General features: G+C 39.6%; 1 long non-coding RNA gene across 1 annotated transcript; it reads right to left on the bottom strand.

Annotated features, from left to right (window-relative positions):
- Positions 1 to 606: 606 nt before the first annotated feature.
- Positions 607 to 2,889, bottom strand: LOC147608698 (uncharacterized). The gene is made up of 2 exons (XR_015264406.1): positions 2,759 to 2,889; positions 607 to 922 (listed from the first exon to the last, which is right to left on the bottom strand). It is a non-coding gene; the product is annotated as an uncharacterized LOC147608698 (long non-coding RNA).
- Between the last annotated feature and the right edge of the window lie 8,958 nt (positions 2,890 to 11,847).

Here is an 11,847-nt window from a genome sequence, read left to right as displayed (position 1 = left end):
AGCATGTTTATTCAAAATAAAAATAAAATAAAACTATCTCACTGAAAACCAAGACCCAAAAATAAAAAATTTGCAAAAGTTTCTTTTGATGTCTTATAGGAGACACAAGGACACTACCCATACATATATTCAAAGACAACCATTTTAGATTCATTGAGTGGACTTCCAAATATTTGTATTGTTCATAGATAAAGAAAGACAAATATATACTCACTAGTTCATCTTCTTTGCAAGCTCAATAGAAGTGCGATCTCACTCTCTTGTTGGATCTATGATCGTACACAAAACACGACGATGATTTGCTTTTGTATTTGAAAATCTCTCTTTTATTACAGCCTTCCAATCCTCCCTTCCCAAACATAAAACATCCTCCCTGCAAGCATATGCAATTATAGGATTCTCTGAATATCCTCCTTAAATTCCTTGTTGATGTCTTGCCAAAAGGATCCAAATCTGCCATTATCTCCTCACTAATCATTGTGCTCTCTCTAGCACATGTCCACATGGACACTATGAAGACACTTTTTTGACGCATACTTTTTAAGCCTAACACATTTGCACATGGAATAAGCCTGCATAGTGGAACTATTGGACATTGAAAACAACTGAAAAGCCTGGTTTTTTGTATTATATCTTCTCTTCTAGCCATATAACGTTTGTTCTCATCCCTGTCATCATTTGGAAGAGGAATCTCATATCTCATAACATAAGGAACAATTTGCATGTTAGCCTCTCCTCCATCTCATACTTGCTACTTGCACCAAACCATCAATAGTATGGCTTTCAACCTCTTCATCCACATCATGTACTTCCTAGAAATCTATCTCAACCACTTTACTAATCTCCTCCAAACTCTTTAAGGTCGTGGTTTGTATTCCTTGCTCCTCTTGCCTTTCTCCCACGCTTGCCTCCACATCCCCTCCTGGATGATAGACACAATTCAAATGTCAAGAAAATATTTGAATTTGAAATTAGAATGTAACATGGAATACATCTCACATAAATTTACATTAAAACATTCCAATCTTATAGCATTAAACAAAAACATCAATACGCATTAGAGAATCAACACTTATAACTCCTTAATTTAAGGCCAAACACACCACATGTAGATATAGGCATGCTTTCAACTAAGTTCATACTTTTCAATATATCAAGCATAAATAATTTGAACAATGTCTCTCTTCTCTTCTCTTTCATGAGTACATCTTCAACTTTAAGATACGACTTTCTCAATAGACACCACCTTATGAGGATAAATCTTGGTGTTTAGTAAACCATTCCAGAGTTGTGCACATTTTCCAACCAAGATAACAAGAGAATGACTCAAACATGTCATGTCTCCACCATTGTAATCTTTGTGCATGCTCACAATACCTCAAGAAACCAACAAGCAAATGGTGAACCTACCATTCTGAATCATATGCATGTCAACCATGGGTTTCGTCAAGATACTCTCTTACTAAAATGAGTGACTATTTCTCAAATCATTTAAATATTCCTTACATATATTTAATTATCTTTTCTTCTATAAATATGATATCATGCATGCCATAGCATTTTTAACGATAGATTCTATTAGTGACACATTGTACCATTGAGATGTGCATTGCTAAAAGTATGCCATACATGATATGATTATCAAAAGGTTTTTGTAGCTATTAAGTTCAAGACAGTGATAATTGAGATATCCATTGAGTGAAACACATTGATACGAGAAAACATTAAAAGTATGCCATACATGATACGATTATTAGAAGGTTTTTGTAGCTATTAAGTTCAAGCCAGTGATAACTGAGATATCCATTGAGTGAAACACATTGATAGGAGAAAGCATATTGTGCAACTTTATTTCCTTATGGTGTTTAAGTGTGCTCTTTACATTCACATTGCAGTTTATCCTCAGAAAGACTTAAACTTTTATAGTAATAGTTTCCTTATGGTAGTGAAGTGTGCCCTTTACATTCACATTGAAGTTTATCCTTCAAAGACCTAAACTCTATGAAAATGACAAGTAAATGGGTTTGCTTCATGGCCATAAGGCAAGCCATGGCCATGTATTTAGCGCGGCCTCCCAGGGCCATATTTTTGTTGCATGGCCATGTCTTTGACATGGCCATGAAGCAAGACATGAAGCAAATGGACTCTCTGTAGGCCCAGGGCACTCCTCTACAAGGCTGAAGGCTCACATCCAGAAAAAGGCTAAGCAGAGGGCTTCCCTGCCAACAGGAAGAGGGCATAATTTTTTAAGTCAGAGCACCATGATGTCTACGATCATGCTCCAGAATTAGATGTCTACGATCATCATGCTCTAGGATTGGATACAAAACTTATCACACAACATGAGGCTTGGAACAAACACAAGCACTACCACCCATTACCATATCAGAGGGCTGCTGATCACCTACAAGCCGGGTCAAGAAAGTGAAGAAGGGGGTTCAAGTTCAAGAACTTGGTGGATGGGAACCCCATGGCCATTAGATAGAAGAAGGAGCCACCACCCCCACTGAGAAAACACCTACTTTCACATCAAAATATATATTAAAGCTTTAGACGCTCAAGTAAGGCCAATCAAAGTGCAAGCACAGCAAAACACGTAGAATATTATTCAAGCACTTCATCAAACCAAATAGGAAACATGCAACACATTTTTTAAATAGACGATTTTCAGTGAATCCTCCCTTTTGGAGGCCACGCCGGCGTAGCCTCCTATGCTGCAGGTATATTTGTAAAAAATTCATAAAGAAAGAACATGCACCTGGACGGAAGGCATGACGGCTTTGACTTGCGTAGCATGATGCAGGTCGTTGGTGTTGAGTGTTGTATAGTAAAGATGAGGCAAAATGAAACAAGGGTTGTGGTTAGGGTTTTGAAAATTGATGAGCAAGAAGATGAACGATGGGGGAGTGATGGCAGTATATATATATTTGTTTAAATACAATAAAAAATTGGCTAGCCTTTTGAAAGTTTTTGAAAAGCTTTTTTAAAGCTATCTTTGAAGAATTTTTAAAATCGTATATAAATATATTATATTATAATAATTTTTTGAAGCATATATAAATATATTACATTATAATAAATTTTTGAAGCTCTTTTTAAAGCGCGCGCATACACACACACACACATAATTTTAAAGCTCTTTTTTTATAACTTGTTTAAAGCTATTTTTTATTTAAATAGTTTTTTTGAAGTTATATTTAAAGCTTGTATAAATATATATATATATATATTTGAAAGCTTTTTGATAGCTACACACACACACATTTATACATACACTTATTTACATGCATGCATACATACAGACACACACACACACACATATATGATCATATATAAATTTTAAAAAAACACAATAAAAATTGGCTACTCATTTTTTAGCTGCTCATGTATGATTTTTAGGAGTTCGCTTTTTGGAATTAACTTTCCTTTGTCAGTGTATATCTTCTCCTATGTTTTTGGTGATGATGTAAACGTAATCATGTGTGGTGGAGGTGCCTATAAAAATTTATTTGCCAATAATGACAAATAGTGAGGTTTACACCGACCCACACACATGCAAGCGCGCACACACACAAATAACCATACTTACACATTTATCTAATCCCACTCAATATACTCACATACAACACTTTGAGACAAAAAAAACATAGCAAGTTCAATTTCCAAGGCATGAGTGCATGGAGCATTATACTGAGACTAGTCCAATGTACTTCATCCCAAAATGGGTTGAACAAAGAACTTTCGGTGTGAATTAATATATATGTGTCACTTGTTTCCATAATTAATTACATTGAATACATGCGGCCGTTATTATTGAGGATAAATTATTTATCATCATTCTATATTACGATTTTTTTTGGCACTATATCGTTGAATATTATTTTTGGAAATATATAGTAGCTTTGAATGTATTGTATTTGTTTTGATCGATTATACAATTTATATTTTTGGTTTTTGCATAGGTGTTTGAACAACTTACATAAGAAAACAACTTAATGGATTTTGTTCTTGTCCTGTATTTTCAAGTTTTGTCCTCATTTCCCTCCAGTCTTAGTGACATGGTCAGTGTTTTTCTTTTGTTATTGTGACCTTGTTCTTATAGTTTCCTTTGAGAACAATGAGCAGAAACATCACTATTTATGGGCCTTTGCCTAGACATAAACTTTCAGTAGTTTTTGAAGGCAAATGGAAGAAGCTCAATCTTATCTTCTGAAGGAATATTTTGATTTGTAAGGGAAACCAATGGCATTGAAACTGTTTGGGACATCATAGCATAGCGGAGGCTACACTCCAACCCACACACTTTGTCAATCCGTGAATGCAACCCGGTTAGCGCCTAGAGGCTATCCCGAATGGGAGAAGAATAGTTAACCACACACTTATGACTTCTAGTCCTACTCAATCCTTCTTCAACACTCAAGCAATCAATCTAACATAATCAAAGCATCAAGATTAGGCTACACTTAAGCATAAAAATGCAACTTATGCAAAGAATCTAACATGCAAAGAGCTATCACACAAGCCTCAACTACACATCATTTCATGCACAAGCTTCATCACATGCACTCTACAATTCACAAATCAGATTTTAGCATCAAAACATCATTAAGAAATCTAGATTAGCAAGTGTGTAGACCATAACCTCATATCATTGAAAATGTAGAGAATAGAGAGTACAAGATTGAAGCAAGAATGGAGATGGAGAGCCTTGGGAGAGCACATGAGAAGGAGCTATGGAGCAAGCTCTCTCTATGAGCCTCTCAACCAAATGACCAAAGAGTCCCCTTAGCTCTCAAATGGGCCACCTTTTATACAAAAACTCTAGAACTCCCAAAAGTTCCCATGTGGGATTATTGTCAAGCCCTCTCCCACATTCATCTACAACTTGGAATTCTTTACAAGAGCCCTAAGTGTCTTTTTTTGTTGCATCCTTGCATTGATCTTCATTCGTCAATGCAACACTCCCCCCTTCCTATTTTGCGCACGTCCTCGAGCGCGGTAGGAGCACGAGCTGCAAAAAACAATGGATACAAGTAAAGCCTTTTATTGAGAAAAAAGAAAAGAAAAAAAACCAGCAATGATAATTTCACACGTGAGCATACAAGTGCAAGGCTGATTAAAGTTTTAAAGAGTACTAAAATAGGTGAGTAAAGACTAGTCAAAGTGAGACTTAAGTGGTAGATAGTGCTATGCAAAGGCAAGTGTGCTTGTACACCGCCGGTTATGACCGCAGTCTCAATGTCCTACAAGTATTTAAGTTATTCCTAAGTGGCAAACCTACTCCTAAATATGAGCAAAGGTGATTGGAACTCTTTTTTATTATTATTATTTTATTTATTTTTGATGTGTGTGTAGAAGTTGATAAAGATTAAGGTTCCATCCCAATGAGACCCAAGCAATGGCCAAGAGACCTCCGCCAAGAGAATCTAAAAGCCGCTAAGTATCTCAAGGGCGACAGACCCTTTTTCTTTCTTTTATGACATAAGGAGTACCCCATGAAGATGAGGGCATCGGTCTCGAGGGCCCATAGTGTACCCCAGAATCCTACCAACATCTATCAAGGCGATAGATTCCTTGAAGGTCTTCTTCTGAAGTTTTTTAGACGTCCGTGTTCACCCCATAGAAACCAAGGCATCGGCCCCAAGGTGCTAAGACAACCCCAGGTCCTACCAAGCATTCCTCATGGCTGTAGACACGTCATGTCTCAATTCACTTTGTATATTTTTTTAAGGGTATATTTTCATAAAAAAATTTTAAAATTAATCGTAGCACCTAGCTCATACCTAAGAGGTAGCTACCACTAGGGATAACTAATATACCTTGAAAGCATAAGAACTTGGCATACTCCATTGGTATATATCCTACACTGTCTTTAAATAGAAATATCTTTTACTAAGTTTACTAAGAATCTAGAATTCACTCACCATATTTTAACAACTAATCAAAAACTTAAACCAGCCAACATTGTGTGAACATGCAAACCATATATCCAAAAGATAAAAGCACATAAAGAACAAAAGATTATGATTTGAATACACCTGTTGTAGTGCCCGTTGATGTTGTTCGTTTGCATTGATGCATTGCTGATTTTGTGCAGATTGCTCCTCCTCGGTCTTTGTAGGTGTAGCATGTCTCCCCCCTTCCTAATTTGTGTGCACGATAGGTGGACTATTGGGGCGTGTTTGATGCTCTTTTTTAGCGGAGATCTCTGCAAAATTTTTATTAACAAGCAAGAAAAGAAAAGAAAAGAATAAAATTTGCTATTGGTGCCAATCACTGAATATAGCCGAGGGGAAAAACCCAATGGGAGAAAAGTGCCCTGGCTTGTCGATCTTATTGTGGAGTCACTGAGCTTACCCTTGCGCTGGTGGTGGATCCATATCCACTTCTGCTGGAAAGATGGTATCAATTTCCTCAGGATGCAGGGACAACTCTTCACAAAAACCGGCCTCTGGAGAAGGTGGTAGAGGAAGGAGTGCTTCCTCACTAAAATATGGCATTGGTTCTATGGGAAGGTTAAGCAGACAGTTTCGATTTTGAAACTGCGCAATATAGGTACTCATATTGATCCAATATTGACATGTTGAGGCTTGGGGAAGGAGGGCTTGCAAGATCGGTGGTTGCAAGTCATTTAAACTTGCATCCCTCCATTGTTGTGCTTGAACCTCCTCAGGTAATCTACGTTGATTTGGTCCTCTCTCTGGTATTCTCACATTAAGAAGATTATGGCGTTGGGGTGTAATTCCCACAATTTGCTTCATTAAGCCCGTGCCATATCGTCTAAAGTAAGAGCGGCATATCCAACAAATATGTGAAGCTTCTCCTAATACGAGTCGTGCACACTCTTGACAATGTGGAAATGGGTGATGCTGTTGATAGAATAACGTGACAAAGTGATGCCCACAGCAATTTTCACCTAAGGGAGCATAGAAGTACCTAGAATGTGTTTGAAACGGAGGAGCACTATAATCCCCGCGATGATTAGGTCGAGTACTATCAGGGTCAATGCATGGTGGACATGTATCTCGCCAAATATCCATTAGGAGTTATCTGGACGTAGAACAATGAAATTTAGAACACTCATATCCATCATTACAATTCCAATAAGAAACAAGATTATCTCAAAAAGAACACATCTTCTAAAGGCATAAGGAACTACATTATTCAAACATTGATCTACCAAAGAGCTTCAATTGTAGTGTTAATGCCTTATCTTTGGTTTTAGGTATATCCTTTTTAAGAGGTGGGAATTTTAGCAATTGTCTTGGAATTTGAGCAAGATAAGAGGATTTAGGCATTGAAATGCTAGAATCTATGCTCAAATGAGACTCATTTGGACTTGTCTTAGGTACACAAGTTGATGGTTGAATTGTGTAACAAGGAGAAATTGGGACAACTTGTGTTTCAATACATGTTTTAGGGAGATCAACACAAGTAGATTTGTAGGTGCTATCACAGCCACCTATCCTATCTTGAAGAGTTTGTGTTGATTTCTTTTGCACCCACTGATATGGAAAATCAAGGGTGGCTTCTGGAATCTTTCTGAAACACTCTTTTACTCCTAGCAAACCATGGCATTTTGGAAGCCAAATTGCTGTTGCCCCCTCATAATAGCCTTGTGCTTTAAGAACATGTTTTGGGACCCAACGAGTAACAATCTGAGGTTTAGGCTTGGAAAAGATGTGCTTCTTAAGAGGCTTAGCAACTGGACTAGATGGTACAAGTTTGTACGCATCTTTGGGTAGCCAAATTGATAATTCCTTCTTGCCTGGCCTTCTTTGAGCAGCAACTAGAGTAGTTGGAACATGCCAGCCATGGCCCTCACTTGAGATCAATTATCCACATCATTTGTTTTGGAGCTTCAAGAGTAGATTTTGAGAGTGGGTTGTGTAAGGTAGAAACACTACCCTTTTGATCAGCATCATTAGCAGATTTGAGTGTTAAATTCTCCACTGAGACTTCTTCTACATGCAGTGCTGTTGTGGAAGCATTCCTATAGTACAAATCATCTAGAAGGTCACGTGGTTGTACCATTCGTATAGGAATAATGTCATATCCATCTGAGTCACAGAATTGAATTGACTTAGGTAAAGCACAGGTCGATAATGTTGCAAGGACATGACTCCATTCCAATGGATCAATTAAATGCTCAGGGAAGGGTTGTGGAATGTATGCCTCATCTGATACACTTCGATTACCCTGAAGTCTCTCAGTGTTGAAATCCCTACATGAGGCTCCACACATCCACAGATCTTCTCGCCCGTCTGACAATGTAACTCTTGAGCCCTCAGATGAAGCAGAATCAAACTCATCTATTGGAGACCTTGTTACATCACGATATGAGTGATTCCTTAGGTTGACCCTTGTGATGACAGAATCATGTCGGAGGTACAAATAATTGTATCTCCAATCTTGAATCATTTGAAATTGTTGCATGAATGGTCTACCCAATATCACTTCATAGTTTGGATGTTTTCCAAAATCCACTACTGCAAAGGTGTGCTCATATTCAATCCCACATGTGGTGACCAATATGTTCTCAAGTAGCCCAAGGGGATGTTCTAAGCTTCCATCTGCTAGCTGCAAGCGCATCCTGGTACTCCTAATAGCTGGTTTGCCCCACTTTTCCCAAATGGACCTTGTCACAATGCCCACTCCTGCACCACTATCAAGTATTGCAGTTGAAACTACTTTTTGCACTTCTAATGGGAGGGTAACATTTCCCTGATCGTCCTCACAAAATTTTCCTACTTTGTTGATAGGAACTGGCATAACATGCTTTGTCTCAGGGTGTATAGTACACTCATGGTGACCCTTTTGTAGTAATACCTGCTCTGACAAACATGTGGCAATATCATTCCACAACTTAGGTCGAATTTTTATCAAGTCAAGCAAAGGTAAGGTACAAGCCACTGGTGCTGACAAAATAGCTTGCACGATACTCATATCCTTCTCCTTTGTCAACCTTTTATGCATGGAGGGTATCCTCAAGGTTTGAGAGCAGTTCTCATATTCTCCCAGATATGATGGTAAGGAATTCATTGTATGCTTACTTCTAGGAGAAACAATTGTTTGAACTTCCTCCTAGATGCTTGGGCGTCCAAAGTTGTTTTCCGTACCCCTGGTAAAATCCACCTCAGAGAATGGAGGCGAACTAATAGAAGACATGTTCTCATTAACTTTCTCATGAACTGCGGCCCACATCTCATTTGCCATGTCCTCATTAGCATCAATAACTTCATCATTGCATGGGAAGACAAGGCTAGGTGGTGGCAGATTACCTCCTTTCAATTGGGTGTCAATTGGTGCAGACCTTTCGCTATGAGCTTGTGAAATGAGCTCACTTTTCATTTCCCGACTTGATGACACTTCTGGTATGGTTTCTAATGTTGGCTTAAGAGAGGTTGGGCCCCGAGGAATAGGTGGTGGTGGTCCCTCAAGTATTGACTGAGCTTCCCTAATGAGTTGTTGATGTACAGCTAGATTGATCTTCTCCTCACGAGGGTTTGGGTATTCTTGAAGGTTCTTGGGTAGCTCAGATAAAGCTGCAATGCGACTTCTATGAGCATCAATGATGGCATCTAGAGTCTCATTCACTTTATCCACAAAAACAGAACCCCCAGAACTATCCTCAGTCGTACTAGCCTCATCTTGTTTAGCACTAGGCCCAGGTTGAGGTTGATGTTCCTCATGCACTTCTTGGGATGTAAAAGTTTGATCCCTCATGTTTTGTTTAGAGGCATCTTGAGAACTAGTGGATGCACTTTTAGTTCGCTTGTTTCGGTTCTTCTTCCTCCTAGTGGTTTTTTTTCTATTGGACTGTAGGGTCTTATCCACTAGATTTGTCTTTGCATCCCTAGTTCGAGGTGTCTCATCAGTTTGTATTTCGGCATTTCGTGTCTGTGATCTAGTCATGACTCTAAGTGGCACGACATCCTCATTCTCAGATGAAGGTGGAGATGGAACTGCCCCTACAAGGTTGAGTGAGACCTTTGGTTGAGAGGTGCCTTCCTCATGTGGTTTCAGCAGACAATCCTTTGGGAAGTGTTCTACACAACACCCTAGACAATATCTTTCAATTGGTGAAAACTGTTGTACTGTTGTATTGGATCGAGATGCTTGCCTTGAGCGATGTGGACAATCACAAGCCCAATGGGATTCTCCGCACTCATAACAGGGGCCCATTGGTTTGGCCTCTACTTTCCTTGGCTGCCATTGAGGGGCTGGAGTCCTAGGTTGGTAGCCGCCTAGCAACATTAAAGTGTTTTGTTCCCCTGGTTGAGCCTCCAGTGCTTGGCTTGGGTATGCGGGACTTTCAAAGATATTTTCTTTGGATGAATATGATGCATATTCTTCCTCCACATAGCCTGGGTTTACCAAGTCTCTACACATATTTGAATTGTCGTAGTCCACAACCCTTACAGGAGCAGTCCTAGGAGCAAGAGGTTGAGCACCAAGAACAGGTCGTGCTTGCTCTTGTGCCATCGGTGGCTTACGTTCAAAATTAGTATACTGTTGATACATTTGTGGAGCCACTCCACCCCTTGGCTGCTCACGCTCCTGTCTCATTCTTGCAATGCGAGTACATTCCTGTGTGGTATGGGTAAAGTTCCAAGCACAGGCTTGGCACCACTTTTTTGTGGGTTGGTTTGTGACTAGAGGAGAAAAGGTATTACATTCCTCTGTTTTATGGTTACCGCCACATGCTCCACAAAGATGAGGACCTGTAGGAAGTACACTCCTCATTCTCTGCTGCTGTTGTTGTGGCTGCATGGGTGGACGATAGGTCTGTCCCAATCTCCTTAGTACTAGGTTAGCTATCTGGTCTGGATTTACTAGCGCGCTAGACCCTGAACTTTGGTCATCACCCCACTGATCTCTAGATTTCACCTCAGGGCCATAACCATCTTGGAATTTGAAGTTATCGGTGAAATCCATAGCATCATGGCAACACTCATTGAAATTTGTATGCTTCTTTGCATAGAGATGTGTATGAAGTGTTGAATTTTTGAGTCCTTTTAAGAAGAGAGAAATTAATCGACTTTGGGCGGGCTTCTCATCTTCTGGGCAACGATTAATGTACTGCTTCATTCTATTTACACAGTCTCTAACACTCTCATTCTCACCTTGCTTGAAAGAGTAGATGTGTGCTACCGTGTCATGTTGAATTCCCATCAAGGAAAAAGCAGCAATGAATCTCTCTTCCAAAACTCGTAAAGAAGATTTGTCTGAAGCCTCTAGTGCTTGAAACCCAGCAAGGGCTTTTCCCTCAAGAGTAAGTCCAAATCCTTCAATTTGAGTATGATTGTCAGCCACTTGCTCAGCTCGAACTGCTTGCCTAAATGCTGCTACATGGTCATATGGATCTCCCGACCCTTCATACTTCTTTACCAGTTTCTGAAGAGTTGATGGCCTTACTTGTCTTGAATACTCATCATAGGGCCTACGGCCTCTCACTCTCAGTGGGAATTGTTCCTCTCTTTGGTAAGATGGTCTACATGCATCCAAAATTGGTGTGGGTCCCCTATTACCAGCCTCACCAAACCCTTCCAAAGATCTTGTCACCCGCATTTCAGGAGGTGCATTTATGGGAGGCCGAGTTGGCTCCCCTACCCTCCGATTGTTATAGTGAGAAAGATGTTGTTGTGGTGTGACCTGTGGTCGCACATTTGGTGTAGGACGATATCTTGGTGCTAGAGTTGGGCTACTAGCAGTGGTCCACTTTGATGTTGAAGGTCCCTCTCTAGTGAACTCATGTAGGGGAGGAGCAACAGTTTCTCCAAGAAAGGCTGTCTCTCCTGGTTTGGCTGTATTTGTTGAGAACACTTCCATGAATAATGGTTGTCC

This window comes from Cibotium barometz, chromosome 52, assembly GCF_041138505.1.
Source record: "Cibotium barometz isolate CiBa-2024 chromosome 52, ASM4113850v1, whole genome shotgun sequence".
Classification (NCBI taxonomy): Eukaryota; Viridiplantae; Streptophyta; class Polypodiopsida; order Cyatheales; family Cibotiaceae; genus Cibotium; species Cibotium barometz.
The sequence above is the reverse complement of the archived record's forward strand: the minus strand, read 5'-3'. Positions and strand labels throughout refer to the sequence as shown.